At 53.2% G+C, this 12924-nt stretch overlaps 1 protein-coding gene across 3 annotated transcripts in view; it reads right to left on the bottom strand.

The window, feature by feature from the left end:
* TSPAN14 (tetraspanin 14) overlaps positions 1 to 12434 on the bottom strand; it is a 58086-nt gene extending 45652 nt beyond the window's left edge. For 2 of the 3 annotated variants that reach the window (XM_037002815.2, XM_073241093.1), the window contains exon 1: positions 12314 to 12434. The gene's annotated coding sequence lies outside the window, so the exon portion shown is untranslated. The remainder of the gene's footprint in view (positions 1 to 12313) is intronic. The other variant, XM_073241094.1, reaches the window with a different exon arrangement.
* Positions 12435 to 12924: the final 490 nt, after the last annotated feature.

Below are 12924 nucleotides of genomic sequence, written 5' to 3'. Positions count from 1 at the left end.
ACATTTGCCAAAATGAGGGCACTCTGAGGTGCAGCCCTGTCCAGGGTTAGAGCTTGATTCCTCATTGGTCAGTCTTGACTGATGAGAGTGACAGGGAGCAGAACATGTCACCCCAAAATATGTCTCTGGCAGAAGGATTATTGTGAGCTAGTTACTTTTTAAAAAGAGCAGTCACAGGAGGAGCTCTGAACACTGAGAAGTTACCCTATTATAAGGGAAATCTCCATTTGTAAGTATGTCTCTCAGCAGCAAAAAGAGAAGGGTGACTCTAAATCACAAGATATTCTTATCAGTGGAGAAGGGACCCAACTTAAATCTGCATAACAGCCTTACCCTTGCTTACCAGGCTTTTTCCTGGTAAGTGATACCCCCACATTGCCACCCCCACCCCCATATCTTTCTTGTGTCTTTAGCTGAAGAAGGTACTTAAGGTAATGGCTTGGGCCATTTCAGAGGGTTACGCAGTTTTCCTGGGTCTCTCCCACGTATATGGCAGGTATACATGTTATTAAACTTCCATTTTTCTCTTGTTAATCTTATATTACAAGGGGGTGAGGGTATCAGCCAAGAACCTAAAAGGGCAGAGGGAAAATCATTTTTCATCCCCTACAAGAGTCAGATAAGACAGCCACACTGATCTCAAGATGGATGGGTTTTGAAAGGGTAAAATAAAATGCTAAACACAAGAAAAATACTGAGACTTACAAGTTCTCATACAAAACAACTCTATTTCCTAGGCAGGTAACTATTTCAGATTCTGGCTGCTGTTTGGAAAGCAGGAGACTTACATGTTGGGGCAGGCACTCCTCCAGATAAAGATGCCAGAGTGGCCCTCAGCTCTGCCTGCAACCCCATACTTGGGAGAAACTGGACCCCCACTAAGAAGACGAAACATTCTTCTGAGGGGGAAGAGTGACATCTGGACGTGAAGGGCCAGGGGATGGTTCCCCTCAGTTGGAGAAGTCCCACAGCCATACAAAGACCACAATAAAAAGAAACTGTTTTCTCAGCCACCCCTACCACTAAACTAAAAGCTCTTCCTGAACGGACATTATGAAGAGGTAAATGAAGATCAAGATCACACTTTCCACCCAGAGTGGCTCTTTCTGCCAGACCAGGAGGTCAGTGTTCCCAAAAGGGCCAGTGTGCATGCTCTCTCCCTCCCTCCCTCCCCTGCCTGTCACACCCCTGCCGCCACAAACAGGTGAGGCTTCTCTAGCTCCCCACTGCACAAGTCCCCATCACTGATCCAGTAAAGGGGAGATCCTCTCTAAACAGAGAAATTTCAGCACCACTGGGGAGATGGGGTACAGCTGGGGGAATTGAATATGGCCAGGGTCTGCACGCCTTTGGCTCAGTGAGAATATTCATGTCATGAGGGCTTCCGCTGGGGCTCTGCAGCCGCTGCCTGCTGCCTGCCCAGCCTGCCACCTGCCTGAGATTCAAGTGCCCGGTGATGGCAGAACAAAGGAAAATGGCTGTGGCTCAGGCAGTGAGGCTACAGGCTAGCTTGCCAGCAAGCAGGCTTTTCTGCAGCTGAGTACTCGAGGGAGAACAAGGGACAGTGGGCTGAACACAGAGGTACAAAAGAAAGTGGGGGACTGACAGCACCCCAGACACCCCACCCAAGGGCACAGCTGGGCAGAGAGCTCACGCAGCACCCACTCCCAGAGGCAGCAGCAGGCAGCAACTGACGAGATGGGCACCCACCACCAGGCCCTTCTACTCCTTACCAAGCTGCTCAGAACTCACACCCAGGGGCTTCAGGCACAGCTTGGGGACCAGAGAGGTGGGAAGGGGAAAGACAGAGGTACTCACAATGGGCAAGGCCCCTCCAGAACTCCAGGGATGGGGCAGGGGGCGCCAGGAGAGGGCAGAGCCCAGGCACAGCAGCTCACGTGGCCTCACAACACACAGGAGGGGCTCTCTGGAGTGCTAAGAACAGTCCACACCAAAGAACTTCTTTCAGGCATAATGGGCTCCTGCTGCCGGCAACAATAGCAGCCCTGGCCACCCTCCTCCTCCTCTGCTCCCCTCCCCCACAAAAAAACCCACAATGGGAGGCCAGCAGGAAACCAAGACACAGCCCCTGAATAGCTCCACTGTGAGTACCAGGACCCCACCTCCTCAGCCCCACAGGTCAGCCCTAGCTGCCACCCAGCCACAATAGGAACCTCTGTGTGGCTGAAGCCCGAAGTCCCATACAAGAGAGCTATGGGCATGGAAAGCTCTGGGCTTCTCACAGGGCAGCCCATAATGGCAATAGTTGGTGGTATGGGGCAAGGACACAGGCCTAAACTCAGCAGGGTCAGGGTCATGTCAGCCACCTTTCCATTTAGGAGGGCTACCTGCCAACCAGCCCTAAAATCTACTGCTGGCCCTGCCCTGCCCTGCCCAGGCATGGGGCAGCCGGAGCCACACAGGGGAAGCCTGCAGACCTTGCAGCGGAACAAAGTGGCCATAAGGATGGGGAAAGAGCCAGAGAGCACCCAAGACTTCCAGGAGGCTCCCCCCAGCCCATCCCAGGAAGAAAACCCCATCTGCCCTCACCTCCTGCTTCTGTTCTAAAGGAAGCTGCCTGCTCAAAACAGAAAACCCATCTATTTACACCAGGCACATTCTACACAGACTTTTAAAATCACAGGACAGCCAGTCCCAAAGCAGCCTGAAGCAGCACCAAGCCTGATCTGCAGAGCAGGCAGAAAGTGGGGGGATCCCAGAGCAACAGTAGGTCCTGTGAGGCCAGGACAAGAGGCCTGACCCTCACACCAAGCCCTGGAACTGAGGGAGCATCCGCTCTTCTAAACGCTGATGCCAACCCAGCTCCCACTTTTGTTTCTCAGCCAAGACTTCCCCTCATGCCCCACCCGAGTCCTGTATACTCCTGAGGCCTGCTAGAACCCACATAGGAGAAGCCTCTCCTCACTCCCTGACCCCACCTGGCTCCAGCTGCCTCCTCACATACTTGTATCACACTTTTGGCCACACCTGGCCACAGGGCATAGCCAAGGCCTGCAAACAACAGGTGCTCAGGGAGACAGGCTAACCTTAGCTGAACCGAAGGCACACTGTGAGGGGAACCAGGACACCAGCTCCACTGTATGCCCTCCAGCTCTAGACTCTGGCTGCAGAAACACAACAACCCTCCAGAAGGAAAGCGCAAAAACTTTCATTATCCATCTTGGAATCAAAATAGTGTTATTTCTTTTCTTGTTAAGCACCCAATGCCCGGACTCCTCATCTGGCCCTATCTACTACAGACCTATGAGTGCATGCAAGGCTGTCCTGTCCTGCACCCGGGCTTATAGAGACAAAACACTGAAAGCAGCCTCACTGTCCATCAATAGGGAGCTGATACAGTGAACCATGGTTTAGCATACGACAGAGTAACAAGCCACTGTTAAAAAGAATGGACTTAACTGTGTGCTGAGATGGAACAATGTCAAGATAAACTTCAGAGTAAAAAATCAGTAAGCGCAGAGCAGCGTGATTAGTACACCAGCATGGGAATAAACAAGAGAGGCCAGAAACGCTTGACTAGGTGCCCAACATCTGGTGGCACAGGCCTCAGGGGAGCAGAACTGAAGGTATCAGGAATGGAAACTCTGATCTTCACTGTACAGCTTTATGTGTTTCTCATCATGTATCCTTTTTTAAAAAAAATAGAACAGTTAAACCTATTTTGACAGTTAAAATCACTACAGTTTGTGGCTGGAGGAACAAAAAATTTCACTTGTGGCTCTCTGCAGACAGCTTCTGGTACCTCCCTAGAACAATGAATAGTTGGGGGAGGAGGGGAGTGCCAGCCTCTGGAATAAAGGCTTACCAACTCAGGGAGCTCGCAGCTCACAACTCCTCCCCGAGTCCCAAGAATAGAGTTTCCTGGGAAGACCAAGAGCAGATTCTAATAAGGGCAGAAAGGAAACCTGATGTCATTCCACAAGGACCATGTGCAGGCAGGTCCACTCTGTCATCAGACTGTGAGACACCCCCACCAAGGTGAGGCAAGAGGTGTCAGGGAGGCTGAACCACAGGCATGGGGCCCCAGCAGGGAACCTCCTCAAGGTCCTTCCCAGGCATCATCCAAGCTCAAAATCCTAGTGTTACGGACTCATCCCAATTTTAGCAGCTAAAGAAAGCTATTTGAACAGATTTCTAGGCCTGGCCCAGCTCCAAGGATAGACTAAAAAGAGTTTCTTCAAGATCCCAGCTCAAAACCCCAGTCCCTTAACCATTAAATTCCATGTACCTTTCAGGAAATGGAAGCTGCAAAATGGAGTTGTGCAATGGGTTTGTATATTTATTCCTTACTAAAGGGATACATATATGTTGTTTAAAAGCCTCCTTTAACGGGCACATCAATAAATACTCTGTGCTCAGAAGCACGCACTGATGTATTTCCTCCAAGCGATATTTCCCCTAAGGAACAATAACCATCCCAGTCTCTCCGGTTTCTGAGGGGTATAACACAAGCCTATTAGAGCCAGGACTGGCCAGACTGTTTGGGAGGCAGGGAGTGGTTCATGAATGGAGCTCTTCCTACCTAGCAGACCTCATGCCCCACCCCCAGGCCACCCCAGCAAGCACAAAGATCTCCTAATGCCCTAAAGCTCACAGACTGCCCAGTCACAAAGAAGGCTGTTTGACTCCTTGTTCTGCAAGATGCTCTTGGATGACTGCTCAATGTTCAACAAGTAGCCCCCAAATTAAGCACAGATGAGATTTCACAAGTAGAATCAGCTGGCACTTAGAGCCCTCATACCTCAGCTGCTGGGAACAAGTTCCTGTCCCTGTGAGGGGGCCCAGCAAGAGCCCACGCTAGCTCTTCCCTAGAATCCTCCAATCTTCCATCAGATCAAGACCCTCTCAAACCATCTTGCTACACAAGTAGGCAAGGCCTCCACACCCAGGTAAGCACAGATCCTCAACACCCCAAATCCTGCAAGCACTACCCTCCCTACCTCCTCATCTGTCTTCCCACAGAAAGAGCTTCAGGGCCACCCTAAACCAGGAAGGCCCTGATCACCCTGTACCGGGTACATGCAGCTCCCTCCTCCTTGCTCCCTAGGGAATAAATACTCCACCACTACCACTGACTCTTTGTTGACATGTCACCTCAACACTCATCGGCGCTTACACAATCACTTGTATTTCACAGGATGCAGCTTGAAAAACAGGAGACAGTGATGTGGCAGGCATAAGGGCTGTTCAGAGCCAGTTCTGTCACCACCACTTGCCTGCAGGGGTGGCAACTGGCGTGGAGCCTTCAGGAAGTGAGGAAGGCCCCCACCAGCAGCCAAAAGGTTTTCTGCACACACCCTTTTTTCTCACAACAGCAGGTGACCTGGTTCCTAAAAAGCTGGCTGTTGAGAGAGAAGAAGAAACACACAAAATAGAGTCATCATGCAGGGTTTGACCAAAGGGCAGAGAAAAAACAAGGAGCTTCACGCATGAAAGAGGAGGAACAAGGTGGGCTGGATGTAGTGACGGGCAGACTTCAGACAGGCAAAGGAAGCTGGGGATCCCAGGAGAAGCCAGTCCAGGCAGGGATGAAGCTCCCCTTCAACACCTCCCTGGCCCAGCTCAGATCAGTGAGGCGGCCCAGCCCCTGGGCTGATGGGGGGAGAAACAACGTGGTCAGACTGGTTTGTCCAGGATGGGAAGAGCAGGAAACAGAGTACAGAGGCCAAGGAAAGAGGGTTAAGCAGGGCAGGAGGCCCAGGGTCAGGTGGCTGTGGTTTGGCTCCCGACAGATCTGACAACAGAAGCCAGTGTTGGTGGGCAGCAGGGAACACAGCCCAAGGCCCACGCAGTTTCCTGGGTGCTGAGAGGCAGTCCAGCTGGCCAAGACTGAGGAGGAGCCAGGAGATGCTGATAAGGGCTCAGACTCAGAGAAGCAAGGGAGGGATGCCCACAAGGAGGGATGCCCCTCCTGAGGGGCAAGTGTGAGTGGTGATGAGCTGGGACCTGTGTAAGAACCATGAGCAGGACAGCATGCAGGCCACTGCTGGCCTCGGGATGCTGACAGAGTCTCTCTGGGACCAAACTTCGGTTGGGCTCCTCTGAGCCCTCTGCTTGACTGGGGCTGACCTTGGGCTTCCATCTTCAGATGAATCCACTTTTAGCAAGAATCCTGGTAAGTCAGTTAGCTGGAATCCCCACTCTCCACATCTGATCACCCTCCATATCTGACCTCATCCTGTTCCTCATCCTGTTACCCCTAGGTGATATCTGAAGACCATCACCTGCCTTCAGGAACAATTGTTAGGTCAATTAACAAAAGACAACCTCACCCTCTTTGAAATTTTCCACCCACCAACACCACCCCACACCCCCTCACACACACTCTGCTCCTTGGCTATAAATTCCCACTTTTGTTGTATTTGGGGTTGAGCCCAATCATTCTCCCCTACTGCAAAACCCCCATTTGTGCCAGTCCTGAATTAAAGTCTGCACTGCTGTTTTAACAAGGGTCAGAATAATTTTCTTCAACACTGCAGGGCTCCAAGTCTTCCTAGACCCCAAACTCAAAGTGTGTGAACCACTCGGTTGGCTGGCCTCCCGCACCAAGCCCCAAGGACAGATAAATTATGTCGGGCCCAGGGGTGAAGGACTGAAATAACACAGCCAACCTGCAGGGTGGCCAGACATTAGGGAGGTCATCTGGAGAGGAAGCAGAGCCTCTCCGTGGCAATGGTCACTCTGCGGGCAACCAGAGCCTCCCCTTGGAGCAGCCGGTGGCAGCAGCTGGGAGGCACAGATGCAGCAGGGCTGTGAGCATAGCTGAGCGGGTGCCCCAGACTGGGGATCACAACATGCCTGTTGCTGAAAGTCCCACTATGGCCTGTATTGCTACAGTAGGTATGTGGAGCCCAGTCACCCCTGCTGGAAGACCTAAATCTGATGCAGATGTGGCCCTTTCCCTTATTTCCCCTTGCCACCTTCCAGTAAGCCCCAGTTTTCTGAGGCACCCCAGTGGCCTTCTGATGCTTTACGCACAAGACCCAGTTCTTGGGACTATACACTCTGGGATAGCCACCCCCTTGGGTTCACCACGCAGACCTCGGGGAGGAGATGAAAGGAATTCAGGAGATACTCATTTAATTCCAGCTGCTGAGGGCCCCCCTCCTGGGTGTAAGGACTAAGGAATTCCTCAAAGCCTCTTTTTTAATGCTTTCTAAGCCCTACAGAGTAGATTAGCACAGGCCCCAGCAGCTGGTAAACATAGTCAGAGAAAACCCAGAGAGGGGCTTCACCAAATCTCCCTTCAGGCTCCCCCCTGCCCAGCCCTTGTCCTGGCCAGCCCCTCCCAAACCTTACCCACACGGGAAAGGCCAGTCTCAGCTCTCCCAAATTCCAGGCAACACACCAAGTCTGAGGCAACAGGAGCTCAGCTCTTACTCAGGACCCCAGAGGCCACCTCAGAGGCAGCTGCCTGGCTTTCAGCTGCACAGCACAGGCTGAGCCCAAGCAGGCAGGAGCCGGTCCCTCCAGCTATCTATATCTAGCTCATAGACTCCAGGGCTCTAAGCTTTGCTCAGGGAGGGAGGCAGAACATACTTCAAGAAGTGAAGAGATTTAACTCCAGCCTGCCCAGGCCCACTTAAACTCAGATTACCAGACCTACTGCCTCTAAGAGAAAAACCACAGCTTAGCCCAGCCCGGCCCCGCCCCACCCAGCCCCACCAAGCCCAAGAGTGGAGGAAGTGGGGTTCCCAGAACAAGCTGCTGGTGAGCACCTCACTGACGGACGTCAGCGTGACACCAGCAGTCCCAGAACAGAGTGTCAAGCCTACCTTAGAGGCTTCAGATTCTGTTTCTAAACCTGAAATGCGTGCTTATGCTTCACCGTGAGAGACAGGAAGGACAGATTCTTCTCACTTTGCAGATGACAAAACCAAGTTCAGTAGGAAAAACAAAAATCAGAGACTTGTCTAGAAAGTAGACACAACTTGAAAGCTGGCCTCGCCACTGTCTATTCTACAAGCTGGACAATGTTATTCATCTTCACATATAACTGGCAGAGGCACTGGACTCTGCCCACCAGCCAGGCCCTGTACTGTTCTAACAGCGATTTGCCCTCGTCTGAACCAAATATGCTATTAGGGGGAAAGTGGATGTGGAGACATTATAACTACCCCACACCAACTCTGTCCGCAAGGACACGGCTGTAATGGAAGGTAAGACAAACCAGGACTGCTGCCGCTCACCTGAACCAGAGGTTCTCAAAGCACTGGTCTATGCAGTCCCCTGGGAACCCTGATGACTAGCCAAGAGTGGGACCACCATTGCCTCCTCCTCTATTCTAGAAGGGAAAACAGAGGCTCTGAAAAGAGAGGAAATATAAGTAAGGATAGTAAACTATCCATAATGCAGAAGACTCTTGCAGTCTCACCACCTCCACAAGTGCTTCCTGGCCCTACTGGAAGTCATCAGAGTTCAAGTAGATAACGAAGCACAAAAGCAAGGTCCACAGTGTGACCAGCTCTTTAATATCCTGCAACAGTGGCCCAAGTGGAAACACACAATTAACAAAGGGGTTCTACCCCCTTCTACAAGCCACAGAACCACCCCAGCCCCACACTGCAGCCTGTTCTCCACGTGACTCCATCCATCATTCCTTTCCACACCCCTTAGTTGGCCAGCTCAGCCTCAGAGTCCCAGGAATGGAAAGGCAAGGGCAAAGCCTAAAGGAGGGTGTGGCTGCCTGCTCTTGCTTCTAGCCCAGGGGGCCGCCCCTGCTAGTCACATACAGTCAGAGCATGAGGAAGGCCAAGAGGTCCAAGGGCTGATGTGCCAGAGCAGCAAGGGGGAGCAGGAGCCTGCTTCCCTTCCCACAGGCGTTAACATCCCTCTTTACATAGGCCACCCAGACCCAGCACAAGGAAACAGGGTTCATCATCCCCGTTCACAGCCCTGGGCACCAGGTTAGGAGCTGAACATGCCCTTTGTAAGCCTGGGACTCACCACTAGTCCTTGGGCCCACAAATGGACAAATGAATAAATGACTGTGTGAAAGCCCTAAGGAACTTCGGGAACTTGTCCAGAGTCCAAGGAGCAGGCTGCCTCTGCAGACCACCTCTTACGACCCTCACCTTGTTCAACAATACCTCTGCCCTTCGAATGTGACATCTCAATTCATCTTTAACGTAAATAGTGTTCTTCAACTAATTTATGATCAATGTTTCTGGCAACACAGAATCATATGACACTTGGGCCCATATCTCGGAAAGAAGTCACAGGGAAAGGTACAGTGGCAGGCAGGTGGTTGGCATTCATGCTCTTTTACCAAATGTTTCCAGTTCTTTTCCCTATTCCCCCTTGTAGGTAAGTATGGACATGTGACTGCTTCAGCCAGTGAAATACCACTTCTGGGTGGAAGCTTTAAGGGCCAGGATGAGATTCATCATGCTCTCTGTCCCTCCGTACAAGTGACCAGGAATGTTCCAATGAATCAGCATGGATCCCACAGTAAGAGCAACATAAAGCAGATGTGCAACGGATATGGTAAAGCACAAAATAAACCTCTATTCCTTTAAGCTGCTGAGATCTGGGGATTGCCTCCACAGCAAACCCTGATTTATCCAGGCAGATACAGGCAGTGACTCACTCCCCAGTCTTCTGAGCTCGGCAGTGTTGGTCTTCCCTTCCCTGGCCTTAGGGGGACAAAAGCTACCTCACCAGTCCATCAGCAGGGGTGCAGGGCACCTGCTATGTGCCCAGACAGATGAGCAGCTTTCAGAAGCAGGGGATATAGAGGCATCTGAGGACTTACTAATTTCAATGTGGCCTAGGCTTGTTCAGCATACTAATCAACTTTAATACCAAGGCATTATCTAAATTAGAAACAAGAAAGCCTGATCACATTAAGACTAAGCAAATTTGCTCTCCGACTTGTCTAAGCCACAGTTTTCTCATCCATAAAATGGAATTTTAACATTATCTACCATGCTGTGTTATTTCAAGAGTTAAATGACTTAATGCAAGTAAAGCTCCTAGGATACTGTTTGGTGTGAGCTTCAACAGCTAGCCTCAATAAACTATTATGAACTCTCGAACCTTCTGCATAATTGCTGTAAGCTTTTCCATAACCTCCTCTAGAGTTTAAAACCAGCAGAGCTTTCCCAGGACTGGGGCAATGACACCTTGTAGACACTGCCAATTAAATTCTACTTCAGGCGAAGTTAAACAAGTAACAAGACAAATCCCTAAACCCATGGCGGCCTGGAGTGAGGCCTCAGGAAATGTTTCTAGAACCCAAAGCTTCCAGAAATCTCTGCCCCCTAGCCTCCACTGCCACTATGACTTGCAGTATAGCACCCCCCTCCCCTCCTACCCAGATATGTGCTTTGTCCTCCCATTCCCAAACACAGGAAGGGAGGCACCTCCACCTGTCCTCCAAGATTAGCATTCCTGCCCAGCTGAAGGAGGGAACTTCCCTGGACAGCCAACTCTTCTGTGGCCCCCTCCCCTCCATGCCGTTTCTTCCTAGAGACAGCCACAAACCTCTAGAAGCACCAGTGGGCTCAAGACTCCTCTTTGCCTAAATAATGCTGGTAAGCTGAGATCAAGCTCAGACCAATAAACACTCCTGAGCACCTACTGCCTATGTCCAGCCTGTGCTCTAAGACCACACAGACCTTACAGCCAGTCAGGGAGCTGTGAGCCTGCAACACTGCGTGCAACAGCACCTGGCACCCTAGGCACCCGTGACTCACAACTATGCTTTATTAAGAGAGCTGAAGATCACATCTGGCAGTCCAAATACTGGGGTTCAGAGATGTGGGGATGGAGAGGTCAAGAAAATCTCTAGCTGAAGATGGGGTGTGACAAAAGAAGACAAAGTAAGAAGGGTGGGGAAAATCCATCTAGTGGCCTAGCCTTCCGAGACTTGTCTCCCAGACATTAGGGATCCTCAGGATGGGATAAAGCTTGGGGGTAGCTGAGAGAGGAGCTAGAAGGGCACAGTGGTCCAGGACATAATGGTATGTGCTTCTTTCTGACGGTGCCAGGGCCCAGGAGGATCCCTGGAAGGGTGTTTCAGCCAGCCACAGGGCTAGCTGAATGTAGAGGGTACAGAGAGGTGTTGGGGTACTGTGATGGCCTAGGCCCCAGGTTTTCCTTCACAAATAGGGAAGGGTGGCCCTCAGTAGGCACTAACTTCCCTCCTTTGAGGTCAGGGTTAAAGGGAAGGCTACTTTTAAAGATCTGACAGACAGTTCCACCCACTTATATCAGCCCAGGGGCAGCCCCCCATCTCAGAAGGAAGACCCCTCAGTAGCTGACCGCTGTAGAGAGCACACTTGCAGAGGCTCCATGCAATGCCCTGCACTCCGCCCAGGACGACTTGATACCCCCAGACAACAGCGCCAGAGGACAGCCACCAAGCTTGTACACACAGCCGCCCTCATCTCTGCTGGGCAGCCAGCCGCCAGGCCAGTACCAGGGCTGACGACTTCTTGCGGAAACCAACTTCACGTCCTTGAAATACGACAGGCCAACAGCGGTCCTGGGACCGAAGTCCCTACACACACACACACACACACACACACTCACACACACACTCACACACTCCCGACCTACCCGCACCACCACCCCTCCGGCCCAGGACCAGCCAACCCCGTGGCCACAGACCCAACTCGACGGAAGCTCCTGTTAGTTCAGGAGTCAGGCTTTGCTCCCGAGCTCAACCCCAAGCGACCAACACCGAGAAGCTGGGTCACCGCCTACTCAAACGCATGCCTCCCAAGCCCGTGTAGGGCAGTACGGGACCCACAGCCGGGGTAGACGACGGGGGAGGAGACAGTTCTGCCTGGTCCGCACCCACCCTCTACCCCGGGCCCGAGCTCCTGGCCGCCAAGGGTCCGCGACGGAACCGAAAGGAGTGCCCATTCCAGGGCTGGCTGCTGGGAACTCGGGGACGGCGGCGGCAGAGGTCCAACCCTTCCTTCCAGTGCGCTCCTAGCCTAGCGCGGCCGCGGAGCGCACCCATCAGGAGACCGGCACAATCGAGGGCTACAGAACCCCGAGCACCAGCCAGGTCACCCACTGCGGCTCTCACTCCTCCCGGGGACCGAGCTCGGCTCAGCGGGGTTCGGGCGAAGGCCTCAACTCAGTCCCTTGAGGGCGATCTGGGCAGACAAAGACAGTGCTGCCGGCAGGGCCGCCCCAGGGCAGGGACTAGGGAGCCTAAGGGGCCCAGTCGGGACTTGGGGAGCAGTCCTAGTCCCCAGAGGGCGCTCGGAGGCGTCTGCCTTTAGACAATGAGGGGGGCAGGGCCCATCGCTCCAGCCGGGCTCCGCGCTCTACTCACCCGGGCGCGGAGGTGGCGGCGGCTGCAGCACGGCCGTGCACGGCCGACGAAGTTAGAGCAAGTTCGGTGGCGCGGGACGGGAGGGCGCGACTCAGGCCGTCCGAGGGACGGGGGCGGGGCGCGGGGGGGCGGTGCCGGAGGCGGCAGAGAAACTAGCGCCACTTCCCGGGCCGCCGGGTGCGGCCCCGCGCGCTGGCCCCGCCCCCGCCCCCATGGCGCCCCTCCTCCAGCCCGCGCGAAGCTGGGGCGGGGGGCCCCCGCCCCCGCCCGCCCCTTTGTCCGGCTGCTAGGCTGCAGCGAGCGCTGGGCGGCGGTGCCCTGCGCGGAAGCTGCGTCCGCCTTTTCTTTGACCCTGCTCGCCCAGAGCCCGGGAGAAGCGCGAGTTGTAGGGGCCGAGGGGAGGCTACATCTCCAGGGATACGGGGGTGATCGGGTAGAGGTGAGCGCAGGGTTAGAAAAATGGCTGTACTGGAAAGAGAAGGCCTTCCTGCCGGGCTTGGCAGGCTGAGGGTGGGGAAGGTTTTCAAGAAGGGTGATGAATAACCATTTTTTATTTATTTGCAAACCGGGCAGTAAAGGCTTGCTACTTCTAGCCTTAGTGCTAAAAATCC

Source organism: Manis javanica, chromosome 7 (assembly GCF_040802235.1).
Source record: "Manis javanica isolate MJ-LG chromosome 7, MJ_LKY, whole genome shotgun sequence".
Classification (NCBI taxonomy): Eukaryota; Metazoa; Chordata; class Mammalia; order Pholidota; family Manidae; genus Manis; species Manis javanica.
Note: the sequence above shows the minus strand (reverse complement) of the source record. Positions and strands in the feature narration are given on the sequence as shown.